The sequence below is a fragment of the Cydia splendana genome, unplaced genomic scaffold, assembly GCF_910591565.1.
Source record: "Cydia splendana unplaced genomic scaffold, ilCydSple1.2 scaffold_72_ctg1, whole genome shotgun sequence".
In the NCBI taxonomy this organism is placed as follows: Eukaryota; Metazoa; Arthropoda; class Insecta; order Lepidoptera; family Tortricidae; genus Cydia; species Cydia splendana.
This window is the reverse complement of record NW_026946902.1, coordinates 716,466-733,027: the sequence shown is the minus strand read 5'-3', so window position 1 is coordinate 733,027 and position 16,562 is coordinate 716,466. Positions and strand designations below refer to the sequence as shown.

Sequence of the window (16,562 nt, the reverse complement as noted above, 5' to 3'; positions counted from 1 at the left end):
AAACAGAATAAAATAAATAGTTATGCAACAAACGTGATTTTTGCCGTTTTTTGCATAATGGTACGGAACCCTGCGTGTGCGAATCCAACTTGCACTTGGCCGGTTTTTTTAAATTAAGTACCTCTTGGAGAATCTAGACACGCGGTAGCGTGTCCAGCCAAGTTCAAAGAAAAAGTAACTGGCGACGCAGCAACCGTGTGTAATATTACACGAACCATTTCGAGCTACTTTTGACCCCTTCACAACTTGAAACCTACTTAACCTACACTAATGAAATTTGGCACATGTATTCAAGCCCCTTAGCTTGTCCAAAATACAAAATTTCATAAACGTAGCTCAAACAGTTACTGATAAATTAACGTTTAAAAACCGGCATTTTTGTGACTGACTGACATATAGATCATAAACCTAACCCACTTCCAGATGACCTAGAAACTTGAAATTTGGCATCAAGGTAGACTATTAGGTGTATATAGAGGGAAAAATCTGAAAAGTGGAAATTATTGATATTTCGATGGAAAAAAAATAATTAATACTTATAGACCAAAAACCTAACCCACTTCTAGATCACTTAGAAACTTGATATTTGGCACCAAGGTAGACTATTAGGTGTATATAGAGGAAAAAATCTGAAAACTGGAAATTATTGATATTTCGAGGGAAAAAAAATAATTAATAGTTTTAGACCAAAAACCTAACCCACTTCTAGATCACTTAGAAACTTGATATTTGGCATCAAGGTAGACTATTAGGTGTATATAGAGGGAAAAATCTGAAAACTGAAAATTATTGAGATTTAGATGGAAAAAATAATAATTAATACTTATAGACCAAAAATCTAACCCACTTCTAGATCACTTAGAAACTTGATATTTGGCATCAAGGTAGACTATTAGGTGTATATAGAGGGAAAAATCTGAAAACTGGAAATTATTGATATTTCGATTGAAAAAAAAAGAACTAATACTTATAGACCAAAAACCTAACCCACTTCTAGATGACTTAGTAACTTGATATTTGGCATCAAGGTAGACTATTAGGTGTATATAGAGGGAAAAATCTGAAAACTGGAAATTATTGAGATTTAGATGGAAAAAATAATAATTAATACTTATAGACCAAAAATCTAACCCCTCTTCTAGATCACTTAAAAACTTGATATTTGGCATCAAGGTAGACTATTAGGTGTATATAGAGGAAAAAATCTGAAAACTGGAAATTATTGATATTTTGATGGAAAAAAAAATAATTAATACTTATAGACCAAAAACCTAACCCACTTCTAGATGACTTAGAAACTTGATATTTGGCATCAAGGTAGACTATTAGGTTTATATAGAGGGAAAAATCTGAAAACTGGAAATTATTGATATTTCGATGGAAAAAACAAAAATAATACTTATAGACCAAAAACCTAACCCCTCTTCAAGATCACTTAGAAATTTGATATTTGGCATCAAAGTAGACTATTAGGTGTATATATAGGGAAAAATCTGAAAACTGGAAATTATTGATATTTCGATGGAAAAAAAAATTAATACTTATAGACCAAAAACCTAACCCATTTCTAGATGACTTAGAAACTTGATATTTGGCATCAAGGTAGACTATTAGGTTTATATAGAGGGAAAAATCTGAAAACGGGAAATTATTGATATTTAGATGTAAAAAAAATAATTAGGTAATACTTATAAACTAAAAACCTAACCCACTTCTAGATCACTTAGAAACTTGATATTTGGCATGAAGCTAGACTATTAGGCGTATAAAAAAGAAAAAAATCTGAAAACTGAAACTTTTTAACAATTGACCGCGCGTTAGCAAGGGTCTCCTTTTCATCTTAGGCAAACTGCTTTTATGATGAATACCTACTATAGTAATTTCTGTACAAAAAGTAATGATATCCCAACAAAAACATAAATGTGAAATGAGAGCCAAGTTCAATATTAAGAATATGTGTCGTTGTTGACTCGCTGACAAAAGAATTGAGATCTATATGGGTGCCAAGTTCTGTGTTGTGTAGAAAATCCTGAAATTATAAAGGAGTTGTCTTGGCTAGTTTTTACGTATAGGCTACTTTTCTAAAATTTGGTTTGTTGGTAAAAACTAGCCAAGTCAAATCCTTTATAATTTCAGGATTTTCTACACAACACAGAACTTGGCACCCATATAGATCTCAATTCTTTTGTCAGCGAGTCAACAACGACACATATTCTTAATATTGAACTTGGCTCTCATTTCACATTTATGTTTTTGTTGGTATCAAATAACTGATGAGGGCAATGTATCTCGTACGATATTATTGATTGGCGACATTTTATTTAGTTTTCGGCGAACATTTGCTAAGTAGGTAGTACTAATAGCCATCTAGGAAAATAAGTACAAAATATGTCCAAATAATTGAGAATATCAATTCAATTCATAAAAAGATATAAGCATCTGCACTGATAGGAAAACAGTAGGTATCTAAATCTAACTAAGGTCTTTTCGTACGCCGCCGCTGTGAGTACTTGAGTAGGTAGGTATTTATCGCAACGCACGAAGTTACGCGCGACATAGGTACCTTCATATGTGACGTTATCTATGAAAAGGGACCTTATTGTCGATGGCGCTTCCGCCATTATTAACGATGCTCTGATATAAATACCACGCCGTGCGACGCAGTGCGTCGTAAGCGCCATAGACAGTAAGGTCCCTTTTCATAGATAATGCCACAATTATAATGAGAACTTACTCGTTACTTTGAATGTCAGTGGTTGATGAAATCGGAGATTCCATTTCCATATTTTGCAGTCTGTAAATAAAGATAAGTTGTAGTAGTGTATTGTGTTACGTAGGTAGGGCTAAAAAGCACAAGTCAAATAATTATACTCACTCGATGTAGTCTAAAGATATAGTATCATGTTCGGCTGTGAAATTATCCAATTTTCTTCTTTTCCTAGAAAGACGAAAAAGTAAAAAGTTTAGACGCATGACAAATCACGAGCTGAGGTTTGAACCCTCGATAGGTGGATGGATTGCTAAAAGAACGCTTTATGCGTCTAATTGTGTGCGTTACATGTATCACTGTGTGCTCGTATTTATAGGAAGGCCCACTACACCGCAACCGCGTAACTACAACTCACGGAGACGCACACATAGACGGCAATGTTTTCTGTCTTTGCCGTGCATTAGGCAGCGGCGCTAGTGCCGCGTGGTGTAAACGTCGCGAATCGCAATATCCTTTTAAGCTATTTAGATGATGAATTGATGACAATGTTTAACCGGTAGATGGAGCGATTATTAAATTCTAGAATGTTTTAAGTTATATGGATTACTAATTAGTACGATCAAGTATATATTAAATTAAGTAATAATTACGTATTTCACTGTGTAATAAATATACATTTTTACTTACGTTAGTTCCATTGTTTGTTGGAATCTTCCGAGTTGTCTTTTTCGAGATGTTTTCTTTTTATTCAATTGCTTGTTACCCATTATAACTTAAAGGTTTTGGTGCACACGGTATATCACTAGGACACACAACACAGCACAGTTTTTATAAGTAAATCTTATATTTGTTTTGGGGACACCTAGTACAGGTCCGTCTGGCACGAGCGCTCAGCCATCACTGTCTCATTTCGAAAGACGGACGGAGATAGAGCATGCAGGCCGGAGTCGATATTTTGTTACGATAGAATTAGTTGATGTTTATTTATTTTAAAAATATTGCCTCTAATTATCGTTTTTCTAAAGCTGTCAAATTACTGTTATAGTTATGATTCATTTTTCTCCTTTTTTTGTTTCATAGTGTCACATAGTAAAGAAACGAGTAAAGTTGGAGTAAAAATTCGAATTGGAGGTTACTTTGGGAATAAATTGTATCGAGCGAAGTGTTATGAATCGTGTATCGAAAGCTGTGTTATTAAAGATAATATAATCAAGAATTATATTTATTTTTCCCACGTCTACAAATATCACCGTTTCTTAGAAAAATAGGATAATTATTGGGGTATTTTTACATTTCTGGCTCAGGGAACGGCCTTAAAAGTAAGTACCTAGGTATATTCTACCAGCCAACATAACCTCTAGCCGCCCAGAGGTCTATAAAAAGGTCTCCAGTTCTATTCTGATTTGAATCTTTATTTAAACAAATCAAAATTACATTTGCATTGGCAAGTTTTGATGTCTGGGTGGCTAGTGGATAAAGAAACTATTATCTACTCAAAATTTGCATCAAATTTTATTTCCACACGTAGATAAAATGCAACAAAATTCCTCTCAGGTTTTGAACAATCAAGAGCTTTACGATTACGAGCTTTATAGAGCTGAGTATCTCTTATTATGTTTTGAACGCCCACAAGGCACTGTAATTTATCGTTTAAATATCGTCTATATAAGTTTATTCAAGCCAAAGAATCGTTAGTATCCGTGTCGATTGCTTGCTAGGCCACATTACTTGGCTCGGCTGGTCCATATACAGGGTGATTTCGGGGTCGTGGAGCAAGAGAGCCAGACATCATACAGAATCCAAAGATGAGCCTAATGATGTTGTTAATTATTGTTTATCACCAATAATGATGATTATTTTCCAGATGACGAGTAGGAAAAAACAATTTTGCATACAATTTGGTGACCCTACTCAATGTGACGTCTTGTCGCTGTCCATACAGCGTATGTCAAAAGTCATAGGGTGACCATAATTACTTAGTATAACATTAATTTTACTTGAAAAATAAGAATAATTCAAGTAATTATCTTTTAATCAAATACTACCATATGATAATGTGGATCATTTACAGAGTCAGAAAAAGTGGTTCTGGATCACGACCCCGAAATCAACCTGTATATGAATTTTTCGATTTTATTTTTTTATGGGAAATCTAATGAGATCCTAACGATTTGAATGCCTGAACAAACGTGAACTAACGTCGCTCGATGACTTCACATGGTTGGTTTGGCTGATTTCGGGGTGGGGTGGCTAGCGTGAAGACAGCCACCCCAATTTGAAAAAAAAAAAAAATGAAGGAATCGGGTCCTTACGATTTTACCTACTGAACAAACGTGAACTAACGATGAACAAACGATATAGCTATGCCATTTGCGGGCAAACGATTTGGGGTGGTCAACTTCACGAGCATACCCTGGTAGGTTATATTTTTGCCGCCAAAAAAGATATTCAGACTTGAATTTGTTTTTGGTTAACCTAGAACTTTCTTTGGTTTTTGGATTAAATTTTTGGAAATGTTACTTTTTGTTACTAAATATTCCCCCTGAGCATTAGGTGACACTTAAATAGCCCAGCTTTCGCACGTATCTGTAAAAATCCGGAATCCTATTTTAAGGTGCTATATGTAGCTTATTTATTTAAAAATATCGGAATAGGTAAACTTGGATTTCCCGGTTTTTTAAGTTTGGTAAAACCAGTTTTGTGACCCCTATTTGTGATCCCCTTACGTAATTAATGAACGCCCTCTTACTAAACATACATATAATAAGTAGGTAGGTATACGAATTAAACTTTCCTAATTTCTGATTCGGGAGTTCCTATCACCGACATCAAATTTTCTTCAAGTTTCGATCGTTATGGTAGGCCCTCTGATGTTTGATATCATAACAAATTAAATAGGTACCTACAATAACCTAACTTTCCTAAATCATTGATACACTTTAACCGTATTGTTTCAATTTTCCGTATAAATTATAAGTCATTCAAGATTTACCTCTGACGCACAGTGTTCCGTCTAGAACAAGCTAGGTGGACAAAATTCATTATCAAATTTCCACTAATGAGTAATTAGATTAGATAAATAACATTCTTAAACCCCCAAACCCATGAATAGATCATGCCTAACTTTCTAATTTTATAATTTATAGGGCGCCGAAGTCAGCTAATGAGCTAACTAGGTAAGTGCAATCGCACAATTAAATCAGTTGCAATTCTGTGATGCGTACCAATATACGGAAAAGAGAATAAAGGACGGCACGCATGACTGTAGCGTTCACGCCTATGTACAGTCGCCATCAGATATATCGGAGCGGCCAAGGTGTTCACAATATCTGAACACGCGCTCTAACGCCCTGACAATAGAGGCGTGTTCCGATATTTGTGAGCACCTTGACCGCTCCGATATATCTGATGGCGACTGCACCTACCTAGTTGTATAGTAGTTTGCTTACGCACACAGACGCACCTTAAGGCCTGCCGGGCCTGCGCAAACCGGCGGAGCGCAGCGCAGATCACTTAAAAATTATCAATGTATTTTCTTCCCTATTTCAATTATCTTCAGGTATAAATTTAAATGCTTTGACTCCGACCTCGGAGCATCACGGAGGATTGTTACTCCGCGGCATCGAGGAGCACGCTAGAGGATACCGCGGCGGTAGGCGCCAGCATACCGCGGCATCCCCCGGCATGCGCCGAGGCCTCCCGAGTGCGCCGGAGTAGCGCCGGAACGACGGGGGAGAACTCGTGCACACTAGTCACTATCCCTTGTGATAGAGTACACGCGGCGGCATGCCGCGGCATCCCCTGGCCTGCGCCGAAGTGCTCCCTGGTGCGCCGGCCGCCAGCGCCGCGCCGGGCTGGCAGGCGCTCGCGGTATCGCGGGGGATTTTACCTCGCTGGTGTGCGCTGCGCGGCGTAAATCCTCCTCGGTGATCTGCGCTGCGCTCCGCCGCTTTGCGCTGGCCTTTAGAAATCTGAGTGTGCAGTTTTGGTCGCTGTGCAGTCGCGGCCTTGAGAGGCTGCGCAAGGTTACGCCAGCGCCGATCGATACGAACAATTGTAAAAATCGAAAATGAGCACATATTAAATTAAAAGTAAATAGAACAAACCTATAGATGTAATACGTCGTATTGTCAATACAAGTTTCCAAATCGCACTGTTTTTTGGAAGCGGAACATCGACGTTTGACCGGTCATGACCTTGCATTGGAAATACGAACACCTAGGTACCACTAAAAGGACTAGGTAATGATTATAATTGAATACGAGTATTACCAGTGATGTGATCAATATCACTCGATTCTTAATTTCGCTCGTAGGTACCTATTCCAAAAATAGCATGTCATCGTTTTGACAACCGGTCGGGCCTTAGTAGGTAACCCTGCCTATGAAGCCGATGGGCCCGGGTTCAAATCCTGTAAGGGCATCTAATTGTGTGACGAGCACAAATATTTGTTCCTAAGTTAAGTTATGGATGTTTTGTATACATAGCTATATGTATTAGGTACAGTATTTATAAAAACATATTTATATATTGAAAAAGATAGATAGATAGAAGCCTTATTGAGCTTACTGTGGGAGTTGACTTGGTCAATTTGTAAAATGGTGTCCTATCTATATATCGTTTTCAACAGACTTTTGTGCTTAAAATTAATAAATCGGCCCGTACTCCCCGTCGCAGTAATGAGTGCAGTAATTGTCGGAGTCCGTCCGTCAACAAAAAAGTTCGCCTGAATGCCAGAGGCAGGCATGCCCCGCGATCGAATATTGCAAAGTGTGGGCATCTTTCTCTTTTAGTCAAATTAAGTCGTAATTAGAGTGACAGAGATAGTTGCATGAGTCATACCAAGCTATTTCATTAGTGTTATTTTAAACGTCAAACTTCTATTAAATTATGAAATTTAAAAAAAAAAACACTTGCACAGTCTGTCTGTACCATCAAAATCCCTGTCAATTTAGCTTGGTCTAACTCTCGAAGTCTTACAAACTTCGATTTTCGCGGTTAAAGCAGATCGTCGTTTACAATTTAAGGAAATTAATAAACCAGTGGCGCTGTGGCAACAGTTGTGGCAACGTCGTTCGCGGTAGACCCTCTGTAGACCTCGCGAGCATAGCTTAAAACTGAATAAAAAATGTAAGGCTACGCCTTTTAGAATAATTTGGAAAAACTAAATTAACGAAAAGTTAAATAAAAGATTGCACTCGCTTGATCAATCAAAAATACAAAATTTAAAATTTACAAAAAGTTACACTTTACTGGGGATCGAACTAGGCACCTCCATGCATCAAAGCAAGTGTTTGCAAACTGCGCCATCATAGCACTTACTTAAAGTGACGAAATTTGGCTACTTAATCTCAAGTAAAAATCTACATACAATGATATATCTAAATACCTCCTAGACGGCTTATGTACCAGCGTTACTAAATTAGTACATTTTTGACAAGCACTGTAAATATATCTCAAAAAGAAAAAAAAAACTCCTATGATATTAATACGACTATTTCTTTCCGCCATTTTGAAAAAAAAATCTAATATTCGGATCGAAAAAAAACTATTTTATTTCTAGAATCTGGTCATAAAATTTGATAAGAATCGGTTGAGAATTGAACCGAGGAGAACGTCCGGACATACGATTTTGGCCCGAGATAAAACGGAGACCTTCGCAAACGCTTCGGTCAATAAAGGAGTAAAATGCGCGTTTGACTTGGACATGGACACCAAGCGAAATCAAAACATGCATTTTGTTTAGAAACAAAGCATTCATGTGTTTTGAAAGACATCGCCCTATGAGTTCTTTAATTTGTATTTTAACGTCAGGCCTACTTTAAAATAGATTACTCATTTAGATTAGGTATGTACCTAAATTCCGTAATTTAAAACTCGATTGTAATTAATAATTATTCTAAATCAAACTTCACATCATGTCTTAAAACGAAAAACAAAACTCAGGAAAAGAAACCCACACTCGTTCCGTTTTCGAATGACGTAAAACATACTAGAATCGTGGTGGCTCCATCTAGTGTCAATATTCAATATTACTTCGACAGCTTGAAATAATTGTCGTGCGCTGTTGCTCATAACGTAGTCAGTTGCAATATAATTGTGGTTTCAAATTTCGTAAATTAATGCATTGAATTCGTGTTGTTATTAATGTTTGTATTTCATTTATAACGTTTTTAATTTATGACGCTTTAAATATCTCTTAATCCATCTTAATCTGTACGATAAAAATTTCGTAATGGCCGATTATGATACACACACTATGATATCCATTTGAAAATAATTATAACGCCTTCGGGATGGGAGGGCATGCTATTACTAAGACTCCGTTGTCCGTCCGTCCGTCCGTCCGTCTGTCCAGGCTGTATCTCGTGATCTGTGATAGCTAGACAGCTGAAATTTTCACAGATGATGTATTTCTGTTGCCGCTATAACAACAAATACTATAAACAGAATAAAATAAAGATTTAAGTGGGGCTCCCATACAACAAACGCGATTTTTGACCGAAGTTAAGCAACGTCGGCCGGGGTCAGTACTTGGATGGGTGACCGTTTTTTTTGTAGGTACGCTGGCGTACACTTTAAAAAAAATCCGCACACAAGTTACGCGTCGGATCCTAACGGTTTGATATACTGAACTAACGTGAACTAACGATTATCTATCGAATCTAATTGATAGAAACCATAAAATCGGTTATGGGGCGGTAGCGTGAAGTTGACCATTAAGTGGGGCCACTTAAGTTTTTTTTTTAATACGTAATGTAGTCGGATCCTAACGATTTCACATGCTACTAACATGAACTAACGATGAACTAACGACTACATATCGATTCCAATTGATAGGAACCATAAATACAGTTTTGGAGTGGAAGACGGTGTTGGCGCTATCCCCTACTTTAAAAAAATTCGCACACAAGTTATGCGTCGGATCCTAACGATTTGATATACTGAACTAACGTGAACTAACGATGAACTAACGATATAGATATGCCATTTGCGGGCACTCGATATGGGGCGGTCAACTTCACGTGAAGTTGACCTCCCCACTTTCGTTTTAAAAAAAAAAACATCTTTTAGTCGGATCCTAACGATTTAAAATACTGAACTAACGTGAACTAACGATGAACTAACGATTCTAATTGACAGAATCCATAAAATCGGTTTTGGGGCGGTAGCGTGAAGTTGACCGCCCCACTTATGTTATTTTTTTTAAATACGTAATGTAGTCGGACCCTAACGATTTCACATGCTGAACTAACATGAACTAACGATGAACTAACGACTACATATCGATTCCAATTGATTGGAACCATAAATACAGTTTTGGAGCGGAAAGCGATGTTGGCGCTCCCCTACTTTAAAAAAAATTCGTACACAAGTTATGCGTCGGATCCTAACGATTTGATATACTGAACTAACGTGAACTAACGATGAACTAACGATATAGATATGCCATTTGCGGGCACTCGATATGGGGCGGTCAACTTCACGTGAAGTTGACCTCCCCACTTTCGTTTTTAAAAAAAAACATCTTTTAGTCGGATCCTAACGATTTAAAATACTGAACTAACGTGAACTAACGATGAACTAACGATTCTAATTGAAAGAATCCATAAAATCGGTTTTGGGGCGGTAGCGTGAAGTTGACCTCCCCACTTATGTTATTTTTTTTAAATACGTAATGTAGTCGGATCCTAACGATTTCACATGCTGAACTAACATGAACTAACGATGAACTAACGACTACATATCGATTCCAATTGATTGGAACCATAAATACAGTTTTGGAGCGGAAGACGGTGTTGGCGCTCCCCTACTTTAAAAAAAAATTCGTGCACAAGTTATGCGTCGGATCCTAACGATTTGATATACTGAACTAACGTGAACTAACGATGAACTAACGATATAGATATGCCATTTGCGGGCACTCGATATGGGGCGGTCAACTTCACGTGAAGTTGACCTCCCCACTTTCGTTTTAAAAAAAAAACATCTTTTAGTCGGATCCTAACGATTTAAAATACTGAACTAACGTGAACTAACGATGAACTAACGATTCTAATTGAAAGAATCCATAAAATCGGTTTTGGGGTGGTAGCGTGAAGTTGACCGCCCCACTTATGTTATTTTTTTTAAATACGTAATGTAGTCGGATCCTAACGATTTCACATGCTGCACTAACATGAACTAACGATGAACTAACGACTACATATCGATTCCAATTGATTGGAACCATAAATACAGTTTTGGAGCGGAAAGCGATGTTGGCGCTCCCCTACTTTAAAAAAAATTCGTACACAAGTTATGCGTCGGATCCTAACGATTTGATATACTGAACTAACGTGAACTAACGATGAACTAACGATATAGATATGCCATTTGCGGGCACTCGATATGGGGCGGTCAACTTCACGTGAAGTTGACCTCCCCACTTTCGTTTTAAAAAAAAAACATCTTTTAGTCGGATCCTAACGATTTAAAATACTGAACTAACGTGAACTAACGATGAACTAACGATTCTAATTGACAGAATCCATAAAATCGGTTTTGGGGCGGTAGCGTGAAGTTGACCGCCCCACTTATGATATTTTTTTTTAAATACGTAATGTAGTCGGATCCTAACGATTTCACATGCTGAACTAACATGAACTAACGATGAACTAACGACTACATATCGATTCCAATTGATTGGAACCATAAATACAGTTTTGGAGCGGAAAGCGATGTTGGCGCTCCCCTACTTTGTGTACCTCGTCTGTTCATAAGCCTTGAGATAAATGAAGCTCAAATACATACATAGTTCGATTGTTGGCAATTAAGGGGTTCCGGCACGATCCCTAAAATGGTAAGTTTACTGGCGGGAAAGTATCGGAAGTAAAAGAAAATTGTAATAGATGAAATATCAAATTATACACCAAACTAGTACCAGAAGACGAGCTGGGTCCAGAAATACTTAGAGAGGAATTTGATAAGGCAATTGCGAGACTTCAAAATGGTAAAGCTGCAGGTGTTGACAATATTTACATAGAATTGATTAAATTTTCAGCTTGTGATCCAGTCATTAATGAAATTTTCTTGCTTACGAAACAAATACATACCACAGTGTGCCTGTGGGCCAAATCCTAAAACATTTTAAACAAAGTAAAATAGTAGCTCTACCCAAGAAACCTTGTGAGGAACACAGAACCCTTAGTTTAATCTCGCACGCGAGTATAATACTTTTAAAAATAATTCAGAACCGAATCAGACCCGATCAGAGAATTACTTAGGCCCCGACCAATACAGTTTCCGTAAAAGCAAAGGTACCAGAGAGGCTATACTAGCTCTTAGATTAGTAGTAGACAGACGGCTAGATGTAGGACTCGACACTCATATCGCCTTCATAGACCTAGAGAAAGCCTTTGATAAAGTTAACTGGAGAAAAATGATGAGCATCTTGAAAGAAGTAGTAGACTATAGAGACAGAAGGATAATCTATCAACTTTACAAGGAGCAGGAGGCGTTGATGGAAGTGGGAGAGGAAATTGGGAATGCAAGGATTAGACAAGGAGTGCGACTTTCACCTTTAATATTTAATATATACATAGAACACGCCATACGAAAAATTGTTGAAACAGATATGGGAGGGGTAAAATTCAATGGGGAGAGAATACATTTTATACGATTCGCAGACGACATCGCAGCATTTGCAGAAACTTCAGCTCAACTAGAACATCTAATGTTAACAATGGATACAGTGTTTAACGAATTAGGCTTAAAAATAAACATAAAGAAAACTAAAACTCTAACAACTTCAAAACGCAAAACTAGTCATCCTCCAATAGTTCTCAACAACACCCCAATTCAACAGGTTGAAAGTTTTAAATATTTAGGCAGCTTAATTACCAGGGACTCCAGGAGCACACCAGACATCGTTGCAAGGATTGCTATGGCAAAAAAAGCTTACAACCAGAAGAAACAACTATTGAAATCCCGTTTGTCATGTAAAAGCAAGAAGCTACTGATTAAGGTGTACATCTGGAGTATAGCCCTTTATGGAAGTGAAACGTGGACAATGACCCTAAGAGATAGAAAGAGAATGGAAGTATTTGAAATGTGGTGCTGGAGGCGTATGGAAGGCATTAGTTGGAGAGACAAGATAACGAATGAGGAGGTGCTAAGAAGAGTGAATGAAAGGAGAGCCATCCTGAACACCATTGCAAATAGACACGACCACTACTTTAAAACTATCCTGGAAGTGCGGATAGGACGCAAGCGGGGAAGAGGAAAACCCAGGCGCAGCTTTTTGGAGCAATTGAGTAAAAGTAGGGGTCGTGTCGCATCAAAAAGTCAAAGAGCTGGCACAAGATAGGGAAAGCTGGAAGATACTCAACCGACAAGAGAATAACTCTTAAGTTAATGATGACACCGAAATATTGAGAAATGCTTCGAAGACTATTATGCTAAATAAACAATATGTAATTAACTTGCTTGTATTGTGATGGGGAAGACATTTTCATAAGAAGGTAGTATTTTTCCTGTGCGTTATGGGGGTCCAGGCAGGAGGAGCAATAATAACCGCGGTATAGTCAGTTAAATAATGAACATTTATTGAAATGTATCGTCGTCTTATATACTATTCCTAAACCTACGAAAAACAGAAAGATAGGTATCTTAGAACTGCAGAATCTAATCTACCCTTTGACGTAAATCGCGCCTCTCTAGAGTGCGATGGCATATTTTCTATCCCGCTTGTAACGTTGCACGTACATGTTTTAATTATAAGCTTTAATCATTTTATTTTTACATCTTAAACTAATATAATTTTAATGAATTAACTTATTTATAATCGATTTTAAAGTATTACTGCATGAATTATTATTTTACATTTTAATCTTAATCAATTAATATTTTTATTATTTTATCAATTAACTATTTATTTATACAATTTTATTAATCAATTTTATATTTACAAGAATTGTCTTATTCTACTTTACTATAGTAAAGTAAGACTAAATAAATATTATGATGAATAGTTATAATCATTATATTAGGTATTGCATGTATTCCCTGGCGTTCACATTTTATTCGTACTGACTGTACTCGCGGCCGGTCCATTGATTGACGTCATGGAAAGATCTAGAAGCCGGTTGCGCGGGCGCATGCCCCTCCGCCGCTGTCCGCGGGCCGCTCAGTCCGCGCCAGCCACCATTGCATATGCACGTACCGCCGCGCACACGGAGCCTCCGTGTCGTCTCGCGCGCCGTACGACTTTGAATTTCTTTTATTTCGATTCAGGTGTGCGCGGACACCTTATTTAAATTATAAATTCGTTCAGCGACGTTTCCCATAAAAACGATTCCCGCACCCACGTATTGGTAAGTGCAAAGTGTTGATCGTTTCATTAGAATAAGTAGCTTAGCTTTAGTGATAGACTAGCTCCTTTGTTATTTGCTCCGTAATTAGCGTAATTCATTTTTAAATCATACATTCTACTTGTTGCTAAATGCCATGTAGAATGATACTGCAATTTCCTTTGTTCTCGTAGTGGCGGGTACGAGTAAGTATGTGTGCGTACCCTCCTACTTATTTAAATTCACTTCTTTGTTCTTCTTTCTTCTTTCTTCTTTCCTTCTTTGCTCTGTGCTTTTCCTTCGCTTTTGTAACTCCGCTCTGCTTGTGAACACAAACACGCTTTCTGCTTGGTGCACCGGCTTTCCCATGGTCCCATCATCATCATCATCACAGGGTGTTCACAAAAGCAGAGCGAGCAGGAACACCTTACTAAGACGTTCTGGAAATCCACAGGGTGCGTCGTTCTATTTTAAAAATCGCCGTCGGCCGACCTAGCAACAGCGCACCTTCACCACCATCTCGACGGCAGGTTTGGAGCCATAGCCGTTCGCCCGCCGTCGCCCCTGCTCCTCTTCAGTGCTGACGAGTGTCACCCACCTGCTGCGGACCCTCGACCAGCCAGGGCAGTACCGGATCTCGGGCGTAAATCTAGACGGGCCTTGACCACCCACGACCTTATTTAAAATTTAGTTTTTTTTAATAAATAATTTATTTTTGCTAACGAGTTGGTAGTACTTATTTTCTTCCCCTACCAACATAGGGACGTAGTCTCCCCATAACGTTACATTGGCGCCCTTAAACGTGGTCTGGTCTAGATTTGCGCCGCAGTATTTATGTGTGTTTGTTGTTTTTTTTTATTTTTGTGAAACGTTGTTTTTTTTTGGTTGCAAGTAACTAAGGTGTACCCCGCTAATAATAATAATTTTAATTATTTATTAATCAAATTGTAATTTAATATTTTATAATAATATAATTCATTTGGTGTGTGATAATTTATTCAGAATTTAATATCAACCTGTACTAGTGCAGTGTAGACTAGTACAGTCAGACAAATATTTTATGATTTTTTTTTGTGCAATATCTTATTTTGTAATTTTGTGGTACACACTAGTTGCGATAATTTTATGCTTTTTCTGTTTTTATTTTTGTGCTTGTCTATTTTATTTTTTTGATTTTTGCTTGAATTTTTTTTTGCCAACCAAAACGTTACGTAGTTTATTATTGTAACAGGCGGAGTAGTGTTAGTTAAAACCAAGCGTTCAACACTTTCCACGTTTGCCATTTTTGCACGTTGTTATTATAATTTAATTATTGTTTTTTAAATTTTAATTTTAATAAAATGGAATTTCCCGTGAAATTTTTGTCGCTCCAAAAGCCGGAGTTGGAGTATGAGGTTAGCATTCGTGGTGAGACACCGGGTTCCACCGTCCAGGACTTGCGGAAACAAATTTCGAAATTAGGGCCTTTGTTTCCTTCCGAGGATATTTTAGAAAGTAATTTCTCTGCCGCTGCCGATTTAAAGGGCGTTAGTGATGCTCTCGCGAAAGTTCAGTCGCATTTAGATTCTCGACCGGATAGGAACGTTTTACTTCGCACACAAAACCTTTTAAATCACCTGCATCACCGTCTCAACCGTATAGTGTATGATGAAACGACCAAGCCCATGTTTGACGTTTGCGACCAGGAATATCGAGCTCTTACAGCTAGATTTAATTCCTTAAAGGACTCGGCTGCCGCAACCGTTTTACCCGTTACGAACGCCGAGCCCGTTGTTAGCACTGCACCGATAAGCGTAAACGTCACTTGCGACCGTGGTAGTCACAACGAGCTTTGTAAGATCAAGTTTGATGGCAAGTCTTGCGTCCGTGCCTTCGTGGTACGCATAACTGAATTTTGTGAGGCTAGGTCTATTTCGGATTCTAAACTTTTGTCCTATGCCACAGAGATTTTCACTGGTGATGCACTACACTGGTACCGAAATATTAAGGGTCAAGTGTCCAGCTGGGTTGAACTCGCCACGTTGCTTAAACAAGATTTTGGTCAGAAGGACTATGATTATAGGCTCGGTAATGAGATTCGGTCACGCACGCAGGGTGAATCCGAAAACATCACCGTGTACCTATCAATCATGGCCGGGTTATTCTCTCGTCTCTCTAAACCTTTACCGGAGGACGAGAAATTAGAGATCCTACTCCATAACATCAGGCCTTGCTATGCCAGTACTTTAGCGTCAGCAGCCGCGATTACTGACATAGATACTTTACGTAATCACTGTCGTAACTACGAAAGTATCCAGGCACGTCTTGCCGACTTTCGCGAACCACCCAGGCGGACAGCTGACACCTTGGCGCCTGAGTTTGCCTATACTGGTAATAGTTATAACAAAAATAATAACAATAATAACAACAAGAATTTCACATACAGGAATAACAATAATAAACAATGTAATCAATATAATTCTAATCAAAATAATAATAGGTCTTTTACTAATAACAATAATAAACAATACAATCAATTTAAT

At 37.9% G+C, this 16,562-nt stretch overlaps 1 long non-coding RNA gene across 1 annotated transcript; it reads right to left on the bottom strand.

Annotated features, from left to right (window-relative positions):
• Positions 1-2,729: 2,729 nt before the first annotated feature.
• Positions 2,730-3,815, bottom strand: LOC134805873 (uncharacterized). Its single transcript, XR_010146415.1, has 3 exons — positions 3,398-3,815; positions 2,876-2,938; positions 2,730-2,794 (listed from the first exon to the last, which is right to left on the bottom strand). It is a non-coding gene; the product is annotated as an uncharacterized LOC134805873 (long non-coding RNA).
• Positions 3,816-16,562: the final 12,747 nt, after the last annotated feature.